The sequence below is a fragment of the Mobula birostris genome, chromosome 30 (genome assembly GCF_030028105.1).
Source record: "Mobula birostris isolate sMobBir1 chromosome 30, sMobBir1.hap1, whole genome shotgun sequence".
Classification (NCBI taxonomy): domain Eukaryota; kingdom Metazoa; phylum Chordata; class Chondrichthyes; order Myliobatiformes; family Myliobatidae; genus Mobula; species Mobula birostris.
Window position 1 is genome coordinate 20,152,513 of NC_092399.1, and position 19,944 is coordinate 20,172,456.

Consider the following 19,944-nt stretch of genomic DNA (forward strand, 5'->3'; position numbering starts at 1 on the left):
TGTTACGTGAGTTTTTACTCAAGTCAACCCCACGGAAATTTCAGTAGTCAATCTCTGTTGACTCCCTGTCATGTATAATAACATCAACTCAGTGGCAATGAATGATTCCAAAGCATAAGCACAGAACTTAATACTACTTGAATGTGCTGGTAAAGACTTACTGTTGATCTAAAGCTTGTTGGACGTCTCCGAACAAGAGGCTTTCATGATCGTGACATCCGAACAGACACCAAAATGTTAGTGTACAAGGCAGTGGTAATCCCAACGCTCCTGTATGCATCAGAAACCTAGACAACATACCGACGACATCTGAAGGCACTTGAAAAGTTCCATCAACGCTGTCTTCGAAACATCTTAAATATCGGCTGGGAAGATAGAAGAACCAACGTCAGTGTGCTAAATGAAGCAAAAACAACAAGCATTGAAGCCTACGTCATCAAGAACCAACTAAGATGGAGCGGTCATGTTGTTTGGATGAAAGACGAACATCTGCCGAAACAAATCTTCTACTCTCAGCTTAAAGAAGGCAAACGTAAAAGAGGCGGACAACAGAAGAGACTCAAAGACGTCTTAAAAGCCAGCATGAAGAAATGTAACATAGACATCAACAATTGGGAAACCAATGCCAAGGACAGGAAACTCTGGCAAGCCATCATCCGAGAAGGAACAGCGACTTTCGAAGCCAACAGATGTGCAGAATTAGAAGAAAAGAGAAGAAAATGGAAAGAGAGGCAGCAACAACCAAAGCCCGATCTGCCATCTGGAACTACCTGTCATGAATGTGGAAGAACTTTCAAAGCCAAGATTGGACTCATAAGCCACTTGAGAGCCCATAGGTAGATCAACAGAATGAAGACCATCATCCTCGATCTCGAGGGATAGCCACGACGATGACAATGACGATGAATTACTAATGGATTAGCAAAGGATAGATTCTTGCAGACAACACATCTCTTGGTCAGGTGAAAAGTCTAAAACTTAAGCATTAACATGCTGGTATATTTCATTTCATTTTAAAGGTGGATTTAGAGTCTGTGCAATAACAAGCATCCACAGTGTTGGGTTACATGTGACTTGCTGGTACCTTGTAAACAATTCTTTTGTTATTAGCTTATCCAATAGATAGAATAGCTTTGAAATAGGGCAGAATTACAGCTCTCATTATGTTGACCTGTACTATTATGAAAATAATGAGTTCAACAGGAGTCATTACGTATGCTGGAAACTGGTGTGAGTTTGGCGTAGAGTTTCAAGCCTCTTTATTAAATTTGATCTATTTTAATGTTGCTCATTATTTTGCATTTACACTAACCTTCGACCTTCCATCTCACTGTTTCCTGACAATGACAGCAAAATTCAGGGTTTCTTTTGTTACTTAATATATGTTAGAAAAAAACAAAGCTATTTGTTTTAACAAACTTGATCACAGTTTCTCTGTACTTAAAAAAGATTAAATAATAGAACAATGTTCTTCATCTAAATAATGTTTTTCATTATTTATTGAATAACTTGTCTTGGAACGGTGTGCACTGACAGACAACTGAACCCAGGTGCGGAGGAACAACAGCCTCCCATGTTGAACAGAAACAAGAGTTTATTCATGTGAATTCCAACTGAACATTGATGTCTTGACCGAGTGACACCATGAGATGAGACATGCTCAAAGCACGCACAAGGACCCAGCAATATGCACTAATTGAGAATCCACTTAAAATAAGTGTGATATGCTAAAAACACATGCCAGTCAAAATAAACTTGACAAGATTAAACAGATAACCCAAGGGCTTGACGATTCTAAGTAAGACAATGATTAACAAATACAGGTGCAAGGCTGGCAGGGTTCATGACAGTACCTCACTCCCTAAGGCTGGCAGTTAGCGGCCCACGTCCAGAGAGTTCAGGGGAACTTGAGTCAGGGCTGGTAAATTTGAAACAGACCTGATGCTCTCAAGACTGTACTGGAAAACTTGGGAACGTTGCATATAACTCGAGAATATTGCATATAGTCCTCGGAAGCCTGGAGGGCCGTGGGAGACTCAAAAAACCTTGAAAAACTTGAATGTAGAGTAGAGAAGCTCAGAACGGGGACTCGAGAAACTCGGGAGGTAGCCTCAGGACAAGTACTGAGAATAAATGGCACTGTCGCCTCTAGCCAATTGACATCCAAGCCGCTGTTGAAACTCTTCCGGATCCATTTATGACACAGGGCCCTTTTGTCATTGTGTGAGCTGGTAATCAGTGCACCCAGGTGTGGAGGAACGACTGACTCTCATTCTGACACAGAAGCAAGAGTTTATTCATAGGAATTCCAGCTGAATGGCACAGCGAGATGAATTATGCTTGAAGCACACAGAAGGACCCACAATCTGTGCTAATTGGGAGCCCACTTTAAATAAGGGCACTAGACTGAAAACTCGAGCCAGTCAAAATAATCTTGACAAGATTAAACAGAAAGCTTTACGACTGTAGATAAGACAGCAATTAACAACTACAGGTGTGCAGGCCCACAGGGCTCATGGCCATGTCTTATTTTTGTCTGTGACACCTTGATAACCATCAAGGCCTCCGTGACCAGCTCAAACATCTCTGCTGATTTCAAAGTTCAAAGTAAATTTATTATCGAAGTATGTATATGTCACCATATACAACTCTGAGATTCACTTTCTTGCAGGCCTACTCAATAAATCCAGTAACCATAATAGACTCAATGAAAGACCACACCCAAAAATGCAGACAACCAGTGTACAAAAGACAGCAAGCTGTGCAAATACGAAAGGAAAAGAAAGAAATAATAATAATAAATAAAAAAGTGGTAAATATTGAGAACATGAGATGAAGAGTCCTTGAAAGTGAGTCCATAGGTTTTGGGAACATTTCAATGATGGGGCTAGTGAAATTGAGTGAAGCTATCCCCTTTGGTACATGAAGCTGATAGCTGAAGGATAATAACTGTTCCTGAACCTGGTGGTGTGTGTCTTGAACCTCTTGTATCTTAGTAGGAAGTTAAAGAAACTGCAAGGGTAACAAGACCATGATGGGAGTTAATGCAGGCCTCTGAACAGCAAGCAGGATGTGGGGTACAAATTGCAACAGGAGAGAGAAAAACCATGTAAAAAGGGCAATGTTACAATAGCCATGGGGGAATTGCAGTATGCAGGTAGATTAGTCATAGTCATACTTCATTGATCCCAGGGGAAATTGGTTTTCATTACAGTTGCACCATAAATAATTAAATAGTAATAAAACCATAATAGGTTAAATAGCAATATGTAAATTATGCCAGGAAATAAGTCCAGGACCAGCCTATTGGCTCAGGGTGTCTGACCCTCCAAGGGAGGAGTTGTAAAGTTTGATGGCCACAGGCAGGAATGACTTCCTATGATGCTCTGTGTTGCATCTCGGTGGAATGAGTCTCTGGCTGAATGTACTCCAGTGCCCAACCAGTACATTACGTAGTGGATGGGAGACATTGTCCAAGATGGCATGCAACTTGGACAGCATCCTCTTTTCAGACACCACCATGAGAGAGTCCAGTTCCATCCCCACAACATCACTGGCCTTACGAATGAGTTTGTTGATTCTGTTGGTGTCTGCTACCCTCAGCCTGCTGCCCCAGCACACAACAGCAAACATGATCGCACTGGCCACCACAGGCTCGTAGAACATCCTCAGCACCATCCGGCAGATGTTAAGGGACCTCAGTCTCCTCAGGAAATAGAGGCGGCTCTGACCCTTCTTGTAGACAGCCTCATTGTTCTTTGACCAGTCCAGTTTATTGTCAATTCGTATCCCCAGGTATTTGTAATCCTCCACCATGTCCACCCTGACCCCCTGGATGGAAACAGGGGTCACCGGTACCTTAGTTCTCCTCAGGTCTACCACCAGCTCCTTAGTCTTTTTCACATTAAGCTGCAGATAATTCTGCTCACACCATGTGACAAAGTTCCCTACCGTAGCCCTGTACTCAGCCTTATCTCCCTTGCTGATGCATCCAACTATGGCAGAGTCATCAGAAAACTTCTGAAGATGACAAGACTCTGTGCAGTAGTTGAAGTCCGAGGTGTAAATGGTGAAGAGAAAGGGAGACAAGGCAGTCCCCTGTGGAGCCCCAGTGCTGCTGATCACTCTGTCGGACACACAGTGTTGCAAGCACACATACTGTGGTCTGCCAGTCAGGTAATCAAGAATCCATGACACCAGGAAAGCATCCACCTGCATCGCTGTCAGCTTCTCCCCCAGCAGAGCAGGGTGGATGGTGTTGAACGCACTGGAGAAGTCAAAAAACATGCCCCTCACAGTGCTCGCTGGCTTGTCCAGGTGGGCGTAGACACGGTTCAGCAGGTAGATGATGGCATCCTCAACTCCTAGTCGGGGCTCCTAGATTGGAAAACTAGGTTGCTGCTGGATCCCAGGAGAGGGTATTTGTAGAATGCCCATGAGATGGCTTTTTAGAGCAGCTTGTCATTGAGCCCACTAGTGAAAAGGCAATTCTACACTCTTCTTCTCCCCCTACTCTTTGGAGTCACAGAGCCCGACTCAGTGCCAGAGAACCAGTCACTGTGGCTTCCCCCGGTAGGTCATCTCCACCCCCCTGGTAGTGTCCTCACTTATAATGGAGGGGAATAGTCTTGGGGTACTCTGCACTGGCTGCCTATTCCCTTTACCTCTCTTGACAGTCACCCAGTTACCTGCCTTCTTTCCCTCTCTTCACAGCCCAGGGTGACATATTGGAGAACAAAAATCCTTCCTCTTCAGTAACTCCACCTTTGAAAGAGGCTATTTGAGATCCTTAGCAGCACAATAGTACAGCAGATGTCCTGATCATCAAGGAACCTCCCCACCCAGGTTATGCCCTTGTCCTCCTGCTACTGCTGAGCAGGAGGTACAGGAGCTTGAAATCCCACACCACCAAGCTTATGTTTGGCCTCTTTCGAACAGAAGATCAGAAGACAGCAGGTGCTGAAACTGTCTGACTGGTTCAGGAACAACAACCTATCACTCAGCATTAGGAAGACAAAATAGACGGTAAGACATGACATTCTGAACAAGCCCCACTATTCGTAAATGGCAACGTACTGGAAGGAGTCTTCAGTTTCAGGTTTATTGGGATGAACCTCATTTGGTCTGTCAACACAACCCTGATAGTAGAGAAGGCACAACAGTGACTATACTACTTGGGGTGCTTAAGGAGAGCTAATCAGCCCCCAAAAATTGCTGGCCAATTTGTGTCGATATGTGATGGAGAGTATACTGAAATATGGAATGACTGTGTGGTACTTTAGCTACAGCAAGACAGATCACAAGGCCCTCCAGTGGGTGAATAGGTCAGCTCAGCACATCACAGGGACTCAACTACCGGACCTGAAGGCAATCTAAAGCTTCTAATGCCTACAGCACATCCGTAACATCATTAAAGACCTATCCCATCTCAAACGCAGTCTGTTCAATCTCTTGTCATCTGGTAGGAGATACAGAAGCACCTTAGCCAAGACAATAAGACTGAAAAACAGCTTCTTCCCAAGAGCTGTTGTGCAGCTGAATAATGCTACACCCTGGCTTGCCAATGGCGTTTGCGTGTTCAGGGCTATCAAAGTCAGCTGTTGCATGTAAATAATAGATTTTTTTTTAAATTAAGCTGTACCGCATGCATTGTAAATACAAAATGCTGGAGGAATTCAGCAGGCCAAGCAGCATTTATGGAAAAAAGTACAGTTGACGTTTCGGGCCAAAATCCTTTGGTGGGACTGGGGAAAAAAAGGTGAGGAATAGATTTGAAGGGGGGGGGGGAGGGAAGAGAGAAACGCCAGGTGATAGATACCATTCCCATTCTGATATATCCGTCCATGAGCTCCCCCGCTGTCAGGATTAGGCCACACTTAGGTTGGAGGAACAACACCCTATATTCTGTTTGGGGAGCCTCCAACCTGATGGCATGAACATTGATTTCCCAAACATCCAGTAATGCCTCCTCTCTTCACCATTTCCCATCCCCTTGTCCCTCTCTCATATTATCTCCTCGCCCATCCATCGCCTCCCCCCGTTGTTGCTTCTCCTCCCCTTTTTTCTTCCTTCCATCTCTTTCACCAATCAACTTTCTAGCTCTTGGCTTCATCCCCCCCCCACCTTTCAAATCTACACCTCAGCTTTTTTCCTCCAGTCCTGCCGAAGAGTCTCAGCCTGAAACGTCGACTGTACTCTTTTCCAGAGGTGCTGCCTGGCCTGCTGAGTTCCTCCAGCATTTTGTGTGTGCTACTCAGATTTCCAGCATCTGCAGATTTTCTCTTATTTGTGCATTGTAAATGTCTGTTTTGCACAGACTATTATACAGCGTCGCAATCTCGTTGTCTTGAACAACAACAATAAAGTTCTATTCTATCATGTTTGTGAACTGACTTGCACAAAACTAACCTTAGATGTGCAATGGAACACTATGGACCACCTTTTGTACTACCATGGACATGTCTATGATTATGTTTTTGTCCTAAGGTCTTGTTTTTGCATTGTATTTTTTAATTCCTTCCTTCACTGTAACTTAACACTGCACTACTTATATTCTCTCTGTGTTTTTTTGTACCTACATGCCCGTGATACAGCTGCAAGCATGTTTTTCTTGTACCTGCACCTCACCGTATATGATAATGCATATGATAATAAACTTGTTCCAACTTACAGTAATATTTTTCACACAGAGAGTGGTGGGTGCGTGGAATGCACTGCTGGCAAAGGCGGATGTGATAGGGTCTTTTAAGAGACTCTTAGTTAGGTACATGGAAGAAGAAAGAAGGGGGCTATGTGGTAGGGAAATTCTAGGCATGGTCAGCACAACATTGTGGGCCGAAGGGCCTGTAATGTGCTGTAGATTTCTATGTTTTATGTTCTATGTTCTAATTCAAAAGAATTTGACACCAGATCACAAACACAGATATTGTAAGAAGCATTATGATTTTCGGTGTACACAGCGGTGTTATGGTGCAGCTGAAATTAATAGAAGTTCAAAGTGGAAGATTAACCATATAGCTATATAACAATTACAGCATGGAAACAGGCCATCTCGATCCGTCTAGTCCGTGCCGAACTCTTACTCTCACCTAGTCCCACCGACTTGCATTCAGCCCATAACCCTCCATTCCTTTCCCGTCCATATAGCTGTCCAATTTAACTTTAAACGACAACATCGAACCTGCCTCTACCACTTCTGCTGGAAGCTCGTTCCACACAGCTACCACTCTCTGAGTGAAGAAGTTCCCCCTCATGTCACTCCTAAACTTTTGCCCTTTAACTCTCAACTCATGTCCTCTTGTTTAAATCTCCCCCACTCTCAATGGAAAAAGCCTATCCTCGTCAACTCTATCTATCCCTCCCATAATCTTAAATACCTCTATCAAGTTACCCCCACCCCCCAGCCTTCTATGTTCCAAAGAAAAAAGAACCAACTTGTTCAACCTTTCTCTGTAACTTAGGTGGTGAGACCCAGGTAACATTCCAGTAAACCTTCTCTGTACTCTCTCAATTTTGTTGACATCCTTCCTATAACTTGGTGACCAAAACTGTGCACAATACTCCAAATTAGGCCTCACCAACGCCTTGTACAATTTCAACATAACCATGGAGCATTGTAACGATCAAGATGTGAACTAACAAAAGCATGAAGCAAATGGACTGTTATGTAAAACATATCTAATTTTATATTGTGTCCTTGCATTTATAGTGGGTGTGTTGAATCATCTCAATGGAAAGTGAGAAGATCAGGTGGAAAGGAATGCAAACTAAGTGGGAAACTTGATTGCTTATTGTTCAGCTGAAGGAACAGGACCATCTGCTCCAAAATGTTTATTTCATTTAGTTCCTTGATGCAAAATCAGCAATAAATTCTCTTTGACACTATTCCTCACCTAAAGAAATTGCCTAATAGGTATGATTACTCATTGAAAACAGACATACCCAGTCAAAGTTGTAGCGTAGGACTGACATTGGAAGGGTAGAGCAGGATAATACATTTTCTGAGACTGCTCCCATAGATTCATGAATCTTGAATCATTGCTATAGCAACCAGCCTCTTTATCCCAATAATATTATGGTACAGAGTAGAAGTATTTATTACTTATATTTCTAAGTAAATTTATTATCAAAATGCGTATCTACTACCATTTTCTTGGAGGCATTCGAAGTAGAAATACAATAAAATCAATGAAAAACCTCACATGAAGACGAACAAACAACCAACGTTCCAAGGAAGTCAAACTGTGCAAATAAATAATTAAATATTTTTAAAAACATGAGTTGCAGAGTCCTTGAAAGTGAGTCTATAGGCTGTGGAATCAGTTCAGTGTTGAGGTGAGTGAAGTTATGCATACTGGTTCAGGACCCTGAATATTGAAGAGTAATGACTGTTCCTGAACCCAGTGGTGTGGGACCTAAGGCTCCTGTCCCTTCTTCCCGATGGTAATAGCAAAAAGAAGACATGGCCTGGATGGTGGGGGTTTTTGATGATGGATGCTTCTTTCTTGAGGCAGAGCTCCTTGTAGATATCCTCAATGGCAGGGAGGGCTTTTCCTGTGCTTGACTGGGCTGTATCCACTACTTTTTGCAGGCTTACACTCTTAGTCAGTGAGAGTGCCCTTATCTTTAAAACTTGATTGGAAAGAAAGATTTACTTTAGTGCAACCTGGAACTGTTTACTTTTAGCTATGCAAACTTATATATAGCTAGGATTTTAATGGCCCAGTCTTCGGTGTGCTAATCAGATGGTATGCAGTGAGCAAATAAATAATTAATCTGAAGGACTGCCACTGGAGAATTCAATAGCTTTCAGGGCCCAAGTTTGGATTCAAGGGAGGAGAAACGGAGAGAAATTTTGGCAGTACTTGGAAGGGTCAAGGTTTGAGGAGCTGTGGCATGATGTAGAGAAATGGATCAGGGTGAAAGAACAGTTGGGGTGAAAGATTGGTACAGAAGATGGATAAATGGGTAAGTTTATAAGGTTTGAAGAGAAGCAAAGTAAATGGTAGGTAAAGGGATGGTAGGTGAATTAATTGTTTGTTGATGGGACACATATCGAGCCAGCTTCTATATCCTAGCGGATGATGGACATGCTTTGCAGAGATAGGAGATGAGTTACTTGCTGAGGATTCCTGACCCCTAACCTGCTCTTTAAAATTAGGTGGATGGCCATATGGGTACATTAACAGTTGTAGGGTAGTTGGGTGAGGCTCTGTGTTTGCTGGTGTGGTGGGAGGCAGGCCACTATCGGCATGGGGCGGAGGGTTGCTATAAGTCTAGTGCAGTAATCAAAAAAAATTCTCTTTGACAATTTTTAAGGAGTTTTTTTTGTGGCTGTAATCAGAAAAATAAATAAGGAGGGATGTATGGGGGGGATATTAGAAAGCTTTTGATTGCACAGAAGCTTAATGAATAACCTTCATATAATATACAGAATTAGAATTTATGAAGTATTGTGAATTGAAGGTTAATGGACAGGAGATGGAGAATGGGACGAAACAAGCCATTTTCACGTTGGAACTCTGTGACTTTCAGCATCACCAAGATCAGTACTAGAGCTTCAGCTGCTCATGGTGCTGCTGCATCACAGCACCCCGGTTGTCTCGGTTATATTCTAACCTCGAGTGATGCCGGGTGGAGTATGCACCTTCTCACTGTGACTGTTTTGGGTGCTCTGTTTCCTCTCGGTTGTTTTGCTTTCTCCTACTTCCCAAGGACTCATTGCTGGTTAATTACTTAAAGTTAATTGCGGCCCCCCCCCCCCAGTATAGATCAGTGGTCCCCAACCACCGGGCCGCAAAGATGTGCTACCAGGCCGCCAGGAAACAATATGAGTCAGCTGCACTGTTCCTCATTCCCTGTAATGCACTGTTGAACTAGAACAACGCCCCCCCCACCCCCGTCGGCTGGTCCACAAGAATATCGTCAATATTAAACCGGTCCGCCGTGCATAAAAAGCTTGGGGACCCCTGGAATGCCAAAAGAATCAAAAGGCAATGGAGATGGGCATGTGAGGAAGGGTAAGTTTAGGGCTGTAGAAGATTAAAGAATTAGAATCAGGCTTAATATCACCGGAATATGTTGCGAAATTTGTTAAGTTTACAGAAACAGTACAATGAAATACATGATAAATAAATATAGAGAATAATAACTGTATTACATTAAGTATATGTGTGTGTATATATATATAATATATATTAAATAGTTAATTTAAAATAAATAATGCAAAAGAAAACAAATAAAAAGGTAGTGAGGTAGTGTTCATGGGTTCAATGTTCATGTAGAAATCGGATGTCAGAGGGGAAGAAGCTGTTCCTGGATAGCTGAGTGTGTGCCTTCAGGCTTCTGTATGAGAAGAAGGCATGACCTGGACGGCGGGGGTCCTTAATAATGAACACCGCATTCCGAAGGCACTGCTCTTTGTAGGAATTTGGACCAATGGGATTGCTCTGCTTGCAGCTGGAATAGATTCAACGGGATAAATGGCGTCCTCCTGCATTGTAATAACTATGTGATATATTGGAGATTTTGATAAGGGGTCCAAGTGTAACATATCTGAGCTTGGTGAAGGTGCAAAGTTGGGTGCGCTCGTGGGTTCCGAGGGGAATGCAGAGAAGCTGCAGGAACATAAGTTAGGCTAAGTATAACTTGTATTAGAAAGTAGTGATCCAATCACAAGAACAAAGGCACCAGTGATGTAATCCTGATTCTCTTTCGTATTGTTTATGTATGATTATTTCTATTTTTATGAAACATGCTTCCAGTGAAGGGTTCCAAACCCAAGCCCCTGATTTTCCTTTACATATCCTTTCATTTAAATTGAATCCACACTCAGTGGCTTCTTTATTAGATATCCCCTGTACCTAATAAGGTAGCCGCTGAGTGTATGGGCCCATCCACCTCAAGGCTCAATGTGTTGTGCATTGAGAGATGCTCTTCTCCCCTGACCTCTCTCACTAACAAGGCATTTTCACCCGTAGAACTTCAGCTCACTGGATGTTTCTTGCTTTGGGCCACCATTCTCTGAAAAGAATGGAGAACTGTTGTGCATGAAAATCCGAGGAGACCAGCAGTTTCTGAGATGCTCAGACCACTCGTTTTGGTACCGATGACCATTCCACGGTCAAAGTCACTTAGGTCAGATTTCGTCCCCGTTCTGATATTTAGTCTGAACAACGCTGAACCTCTTGGCCATGCCTGCATGCTTTATGATTGAGTTACTGCCACTGGCTGATTAGATATTTCCATTAATGATCAGATGTACAGGTGCTGTTAACAAAAATGGCCACCGGGCACAATTGTGCATTTAAAAACTATGCAATCCATTTTCCTGAGAATCAGGTTGTAGTGGGGTGGGAACTGTTCTGCTGTAATAGTAAGCAATACAAAACATTCACCATGTGTGAAGGGAGGGGTTACTGTGATGAGTAGTTGTTGTAATTTCTTCAAATCCTCCATCCTAATCACTACCCTTATTTTTATGAAGTATTTAAAAGGTCTATGGCAGTATAATTGATGTATACATACAAATCACAGTTGTTCACCCAGACATTCCTATGGAACGGCTCACCCTGTGTAAACTATAACTCATTAGACCAGTCATTAAAGGTGGAGAACATATCCTGTCTTAACATGCAAGAATGAATTGACATTTCTTTTGATACTTAGGTATTTACTTTTGGAGACTTGGAGACTTGTTGTTTTCGCTCGACTGCAGTAATTACCCTCATACACCATCTGAAGAGTTCTTCCTCAAATATTTCTCAAAATTGCAGCTGATAAGTGGGGTGGGAGTTGTTTAATAGTAACAATAGAGTTCAGAGTCTGCCAACAGAGTCTCTGTAAGGGTAAGAAGGCAAAGTTAGAGGCCTTTGATGTTAACAACAGAATTTGAAGGTTTGATCAGATTTAAGGAAGCATGTAGAGTCTTAAGAACAACACTGTACTGATACAGGTTCTTTGGCCCAACCAGTCCATGCTGACTACGTTGTCCACTCAGGTAGTCTCAATTCCCTGTGTAGGGCCTATATCCCTCCATTTCCACCACTCCATGTACCTATCCCAATGCTTCTTAAATAAAGCTACTGTACCTACCTGTGCAAATCACTTCCACTGGCAGCTCATTCCATATACTCACCACCCTTGCATGAAAAAGTTGCCCCTCAAGTCCTTTTAAAATCTTTCCCCTCTCACCCTAAACTTATACCCACCCCCCACCCCAGTTTGGGACCTCCTATCCAAGGAACAGGTCTCTTACACTTTAGCATGCTATCCACAGATTTCTGTCACACTCTTGCTGTCTTCTGCCTTCGCGTTTCCTGTGGCTGTGTTTTCATCGGCTGTGGTCAGATCTGGTGTGGCTAGCTGGTGTTCATCTCTTAGGTTCTATGTAATTAAACAGTACTGGGTACTGGGTACTCTTGATCCCCCGCTCTGTCTGTGGGAGCAACAAGAAGGTGAGTCGTGTGCTTTAACCTGAGTCCAGTGTTTCCACTGGATGCCTGGCTGAGTCTGCACAGAGAGTAGACCATCTGTGGACCTACCTATCTGGGAGCAAACTCTGCCCTTTCAGTCAGCACCCTTGCCCTGACTTGGGAGGACTATCTCCTTTTCCCCCGGCCCTCTCTGATCAGCAAGGTGCTGCTATTGTTTTGCTCGGCCCTTCAACACTTCAAGTTGGTTACAAGGGTCTTTCTATCTCTGTAAGCCCCAGGCTCACTGCAGCTTGTAATTACCCCATAAGGGAGTCGCATTGCGTGCCCCATCAACAATTCACAGGGGTGTGAAACCCAGGGTACTGTTTGGGTTTGTTTGCAATCTCATCAGGATTCCTGGTAATGCATCAACCCATGCCTTTCCTGTCTCAGCTACAGCTTTTGCTAAGGCATTCTTGATTGCTTGGTTCATCCTTTCTACAAAGACTCTGAAGGTGGTAGTGTACGTGGAACCGTTGTCAAATCTCTAACTGTCCGCACATTTCCTTCATCACTTTCCCTGTGAAATCTGAATCCACCTGAACTGGGGTTCCCCACCTTGGGAGGATGTCCTGAACTAGAATCCGTTCAGCGGTGCTGGCAGTGCAGTCCCTTGTTGGGAAAGCCTCTACCCACCAGGTGAAGTGATCCATAGTTACTAGGCTGTAGCTTTTCCCCCTGATTTTTTGGTGAAGTCACCGTGAAGCTCAGCTGGATGTTATCCCAGGGTCTGCTTGGCAGTGGCTGATATGCCAGCTGTAGCTTTGTGCACTTGCCGGGGTCATGCTAGGCACAAATGATACAGCAGTGACAGAATTCCTCAACATTCACGTCCATCCCTGGCCACCACCAGTCCTGTCAGAGGGCTGTGATCACGCTCTGCCTTCCCTGATGCATCACCCCATGATATAACTTCAGTAGTATCTGTCTAATACAGGGTGGGGCCACCACGACTCCTTCCTCTTCATGTGTCCAGCTCCCTTCCTCCCTTTTTCCTCCACGTCTCCCTCTCTTCTGCCTCCACCTCTTCGTATAATTTTACTAAACTGGATTCTGTCGTTTCTTCCTGCACATTTGCAATTTCAGTTGCCTTTTGTTCCTCTGCTGCCTTCTTTACAGTAATGTCTGCCCACTCATTTCCTTTCTGTTCCTTACTCTCCCCTTTACTTTAATTAGTGCCACCTCTGCAGACAGACTTGCTGCTTCCAGCAGTTGTCGCATTAGGTGCCGGTGCTGAATACCTGCACCTACTAAGGTTACAAATCCTCATTGTGCTCATCCTATCTGATAATCATTCATCACCCCGAAAGCGTACCAGCTGTCTGTATATATATTTAATCATCTTCTTTACTGTGCTTCCATCAGGGCCACCAGTTCAGCCACCTGAGCTGAGCAACCTGCTGGCAGTGCTCCTGAAACTAATTCTTCACCTGTATCCTTCACCACGGCTCACCCTGCCCGTGGCTTTCCATCTTTGTGCCTCCGAGATCCATCTATAAAAATTTCCTCTGCTTCCCCTTCCAGAGGAGTTTCCTTCATACCAATATCTTCTTCCCACTCTATTTCCATCTGGCACATTGGGATGGTGCTTGTGGGATTCATTCCAGTGTCCCTAACTATTGGCACTGACTTGTCTTTGGGGATAGGAACTGCCTCCCAAGCTGCCCTCCTACTGTCAGTGGCTGCTTTCAGCCTCCCCGTATTCAGGAGCTCTACAATCGTATGGGGTGAGTGTAGTATGAGTCGTCCCATCATTACAACTGGTTCACTTACTCGCATTGCCCAGCCAGCACAGTCAAAAGCTGCTATGCAGCCGGGAAGTCAGTCTGCAATGGGTGTCTGTTTCCTTGAATAATATGCTACTGGCCTTCTTGAGTCGCCATGGTCCTGCACCACTACTGCACTGTGGTAACCCCCCCACCCCCACCCCGCCCCATTGCTGTGATGTCAAAAGGGTGGGTACAGAGACCAGGGCTTTCTTGGTATCAGTAAAAGCCTTTTTCTCATCTGGTCCCCATCTTACTTCCACCAGAGGGGGCATCCCTGTTTAATCAAGGCCTGTATCAGGGCCACTAGTGCTGAGAACCCTGGTGTGAAATTATGGCAGTAATTGAATAGACCCATCAGCTTCCTCACTGCATTACTTTATTGGGTGAGGCATGAAGATGATTGCTGACATGACTTTCCTTCCCTGGGAAATGGTGTAGCCTAGGTACTGTATGATTTCTTTTCCTGTCTGAGCTTCGTGTGGACTGATCTTAGACCCCTCTTCTTGCTGTATCTCTAAAACTCTGGCTGTCACCCCTGAATGACCTGCTTCATCTTCCAAAGCAATGAGTTGGCCATCTACATGTTGTAAGCTGGTTGTAAGAAAAATGGCTGGGCTATTGTGGAATTCCTGTGGGAGTCTGTCCCATATATTCTGCTGCCCACCCAGGGTGAAGGCAAATCGGTTTTGAGACTCAGGTGCTAAGAGGAGCCCCTAAAATCCATTAGCGATATCCAGGGCTGAAAGATCGTTATGTTCTGGAGACAGGCCATTTCAGGGTTGTTGCAGGGTGTGAAGTCTCGGTGTGCTCTTATTAAGGGTGGTATACGCCATTGTTAACTGATATAACCCATTGGCCTTCATTAGTGGCCATGTAGGCGAGTGAGTAGTTGACGTAGTCTCTTTGAGTATCCCCTAGTGTTTTAGTCCCTTCACTATATCCTGAATAGCTGTCAGTGCATCATTTTTTTATAGGATACTATTTTTTGTGGTTTACGCAGCCCCCTCCTCTAGTTTAACTGGGTTCATCTTTACTCGATCGCAATCTTGCTTGTGTCTAGTCCACACGACTGACAAAGTAACCCATAGACACCATCCTGGCTCTAGTCTCTGATGATTGGGACAGCTGCAACTTTTTTTAGCCAGGCTATGTATTCTATTGGTTGTACGTGTTCACTGCTCCTGAGTTGTCCATGTTATCTCTCACTTTTCAGAATCTATAATGACTCCTGCTTCCCTTAGAATGTCCATTCCAAGGATAATATGCTCATTGTTTAGACAGACCCAGTACACTGGAAGGTGCACTCTGCCAATTTTGAGTATCTGCCACTCTCTTCTTTCTGCTCACACTGTTCCCCCTCTTACATCTGTTCTATAAATAGCCTTTCCAGTTTTTTGGCAAGTTATCGATGCTCACGTCCCTGTGTCCATTAACATACTTCATTGCCAGCCTTAACAAAGCTGTTGCGTACATCCGCAGGTCACCAGTGCTAGCAGTAGGGGCTGCCGTCAGCTATTTTTCTGACCTAGATGCCGTCTTCACCAGCCTGCTCTATGATTTGATCGGCAATCAGGTTGGGCAGACTGGGCACAGATGGGGTGAGAGATTGTGTATCTGCTATGACTTCCGCCCTTTCTCCCCCCTCCAACACAGCCTCCAACTGTGCCCCGAGAGGCCACAGCTGTAGCAAACCAACTCCTTTACTGTTTTATGTCTGGTCCGGTAGTCCTTTGCTAGATGCACTGATTGTTGGCACACAAAGCAAATCCTCTGTGATGTCACAGCAGCACATCCACTATAGTCACTTTACAATTTCTCTTGTACTTTCTTTGGTCTATCTTACTGGCCCATGAAAAAAATCATAGAATATGTCGACCCGACTGTTATCCCTAAATCTAAAACTTCCTGGTAGCTGAGCTCAAGCATTTTCTTCATCACTTTCAGGAAGATTGGGTCGTCCCTCCCTGAATATTCCTCATATGCTCAATAATTATATGAAGCATATTTTATGGCTGTCTCATCAGATCTTTGAATCACTACCATTATCGTTCTCCACTCACATTCACCTCTCCCCATTTGCTGCCTCACTTCCCCATTAAAAAAGGCAGTGAATCTTCCCTCATTGCTGGCATTCTCATGTACCGTCCCGCACCCCCTGGGCCATACTGTTCCACATATTCCTCGAGCAGTCTGATTCTCCCCCAGGGTGAAGGGCTTCTGAATGGTTGTAATCGGAGTCAAGGGCTGGCTCGGATCAGCAGGGTTCTTGACCTGACGTTGACTGACTTCATTTGGTGCCATCCTGACAGATATATCTGGGTAAAACCTCTCCCTGAAATACCTCCACACTAAATAACACAAAAATGTTGGACACCGGTTAAACAGTACATACTTAACACTGCTGAATCTGTACTCCGCAATCTGGCACTTTTGAGCACCTGAACTCATGATGCCTGCTGTATTCCTCTGCATCACACTGCAAGACGTGTACACTAAACACGTAACCACCCTTCGCAACTGGTGGCTCTGTCTCACCAAATTAATGCACAAAGTTTCATCTCTTACATAAACGCACATGCACACACTGCTTTTAAATCTAACAGTTCAGCTCTTGATGTTTGTGATACCTCGTGTTCCTGTGTATCACCGATCTGAACAGATCTAAGTGGAAGTACTAATTTAAAAAATACTCACCCATGTAGACCACTAAGATCACTGGCCACACATTGATTGCATGAAGGCATCCCACTTCTGACACCAAATGTTACTATATGAATGAAGTCACTGGATAAAAGTGCTGGTAGTTATGGAACAGCTTCTTTATTTGACAATGCAAGGTATTTAGGCATCATATGGAGGCGCTTTTGGTCGAAAGGTCTGCCTGTCCCAGCATGGGTCTCAATATTTTATGTGCTAAACATCAAAGGACAATTCCATATTTACAATGTATCAAAAACAACGCTTTCTTAGAATTCCACAATTTATATTCAGATGTGAAGACTGATAGCCAAAGTCATTTGCTTGATGTAGATGTGCTAAACCCAAAAAAACGCTCTAACACAACACACACACAACGCTGCAGCAACTCAGCAGGTCAGGCAGCATCTATGGAAATGATGGTCAACGTTTTGGGCCAAGACCCTTCTTCAGGACTGAGATGGAAGGGGGAAGGTGCCAGAATAAAAAGGTGATGGGGGGTGGGGGGAGGCACCTTTTAAATGACAGGAATCCGAGGAATGCTGATGTCCAGACTGAACTTGGGTGCATTCATAGCTCCCCAAAAGTGGTGACATAATGGGCAGAGTAGTGATGAAGGCATTCAATTTGCTTGCCTACCGAAGCGGAAGCGCTGAGTTTCGGAGTTGGGATGTCTTGTTGTAGCTGTACAAAACATTGGTCAGGTTGCAACTGGACCTTCTAAAATAGTTTTGATTGCCACCCTGCAGCGTTAGAAGTGGACAAGAGAGTTGAGAGTTTGTTGTTTGGAGCAGGGGAATTTATTTATATGGAGTGATTGTATAGGCTGGGTTTATCCCGTTCTTTGCGGGAATGGAACCCGTTCTCAGGGATTCAGGACCGGCCGTTGTTCGGCATGCTAAGGGTTCAGCCTGGGAGTCCAGCTCAGATTTGGAAGCCTAAGATCTCGAGGTTCTGGGGACAGGTGGATTGAGTGTCGGTGTCACAGCAGGAGACCCGTGTGTCGTCGGGGGAGTTGGAAAATCTACTGCTGTGTGCCCAAAGACCCAGCACAGAGCTCAAAAAAAAAGCAATGTAACGGACTTTGAACATCGTAAATGAGCGAGTTGTTTGTTATGTCTCCCGCTTGCTGGGAAAATGGAGACACCTCCCTCTCTCTTATTAGGGAGAGAGAGAACCTGTGGTATGTCGAATGCCAGGTGAAACGCAAAGTCTTTGGGGTAACTGCAAGTCCGTGTCTTTGCTATTGCTTTGTTCACGCTGGAGTGCTTGGTGGCGGTGCGATGCTTTTTTTTGTCAGTGGGGGGAGGGAGGATTGTTGCTTGCTGTCACTTACACGTGGGAGAGAGGGGAGCTGAGGCTCTTACGTTTAACTGTCGTTCATTTTTTGGGGCACTTCTCTGTTTTCATGGATGTTTGTGAAGAAAAAGCATTTCAGGATGTATATTATATACATTTCTCTGACAGTAAATTGGACCTTTGAACTTGAAATGTAAGAGCCTGAGACACTTTATGGATATTTACTCGATAAAAATAATAAGGGCAGAGAGGCATGTACAGAGTAAATAGTCAGAGATGATTTTCCTAAGGCAAGGGAGTCCAATACTAGAGGGCACTGAGTTAAGGTGAGAGGAGAAAAATTTAATGGCAATCTGAGTTGTGAGTTTTTCACACTGAAGGTTTTTGAAAAGAGCTGACAGTGGAGGTGTTGGAGGCAGATACAATTACAATGTTTAAAAAGCGCTGGGACAGGAATGTCAATGAGAAAGAAGAGGAACTTAGGTCTAATTAGCATAAATAGGCACCATAGGTGACATGGGCATTAGGCCGAGTGGGCCTATTTTGTGCTGTACAACACTATGACACTTACAATCGCACAAAGCTTCTTTTTATTTCGTTAATTGTACAATAAAAAGCAATTAAGGTTTTTTTTTAAATTAAAGTTCTGACAATCGTTCTCTATTCAGAAGAATAATGAATCTTGGATTGTCTTGAAACTTTAGATTGTGGTCAGAGCAGCAAAGAAAGGACGTGCAGATCTGCAAACCGAGTTTTGACACACCCAAGGAGCTTCAAACAACAGCGAAATAAAATGCATGCTGGTCCGTAACAAAAGTGAATCACTCTCAAGTGCTGGAAAAAAATTGTTGATGGAACGGAATTATTTTGTTGAAGATTCACAGATAAGTTCTTGTTTTTGTTTCAGACAGTTTGAAAATGAGTCATGTTTCAATAATTCTAAAGGAAACATAGCAAGAAGCATGCTTTATTCTTATTTAGTGATGCAGTGAGGAGTAGGCCCTTCTGGTTCTTCCGGCCCTTTGAACCATGCCACCTACTTACATAATAAATCTTGTTTAACAGTCTAATGAATTTCCCGACATACTTATAAGTATTTTTACAATGCTGCTAGTTTGCATACAGTAAGTTCCCAGAAAAAATAACAAAATGTACCTGACTAGTTATCTAGGCTTTTGCTGATGTTGATTGAAAGATAAATGTTGGTCAAGCTACTAGTCAGAGAAGATGAGAGCAAAGCTACCAACAGTTAGAATTTGTAAGAGCATGGATTTGCTCCCAGAATGGTACAAAATAGAAGTTAGGGACAGACTTGGATTTCCACACTACAGAATTATAAGATGCAGAGGAGATTCTTGAGGAATGTGCTATGGTTAGAGAATTTTAGTCACAAGGACAATATGGGAGTGCCTTCTTTGGAAGAAAGGCCCTGGTGGGGGTGGGGGACATTTAACTGAAGTGCATTAAACTCTGTAAAGTCCAGTACAGATGAACAGCAGACTCATTGCACATCCACGATTCTAATTCTGTATCTCTGAACGAGAATCGGCCACTCCCAGAGAAAAAAGAACTGAAAAATGAAAGTGATTATCAAAGTTCACATACGCAACTCAGTGGTCGGAGGAACATTGCAGTCACTAACAGGTGTCCCAGTGATGTTCTTAGTCGCAGACTGTGTTGGAATCATATAATGAAGTCAAAGAAAC

At 43.8% G+C, this 19,944-nt stretch overlaps 1 long non-coding RNA gene across 1 annotated transcript in view; it reads left to right on the top strand.

Annotated features, from left to right (window-relative positions):
• The window catches only part of LOC140190553 (uncharacterized), a 35,788-nt gene extending 15,935 nt beyond the window's left edge, over window positions 1-19,853 (top strand). The window contains exon 3 of the long non-coding RNA XR_011883632.1: window positions 18,943-19,853. This is a non-coding gene — a long non-coding RNA (uncharacterized lncRNA). The remainder of the gene's footprint in view (window positions 1-18,942) is intronic.
• The last annotated feature ends 91 nt before the right edge of the window (window positions 19,854-19,944 follow it).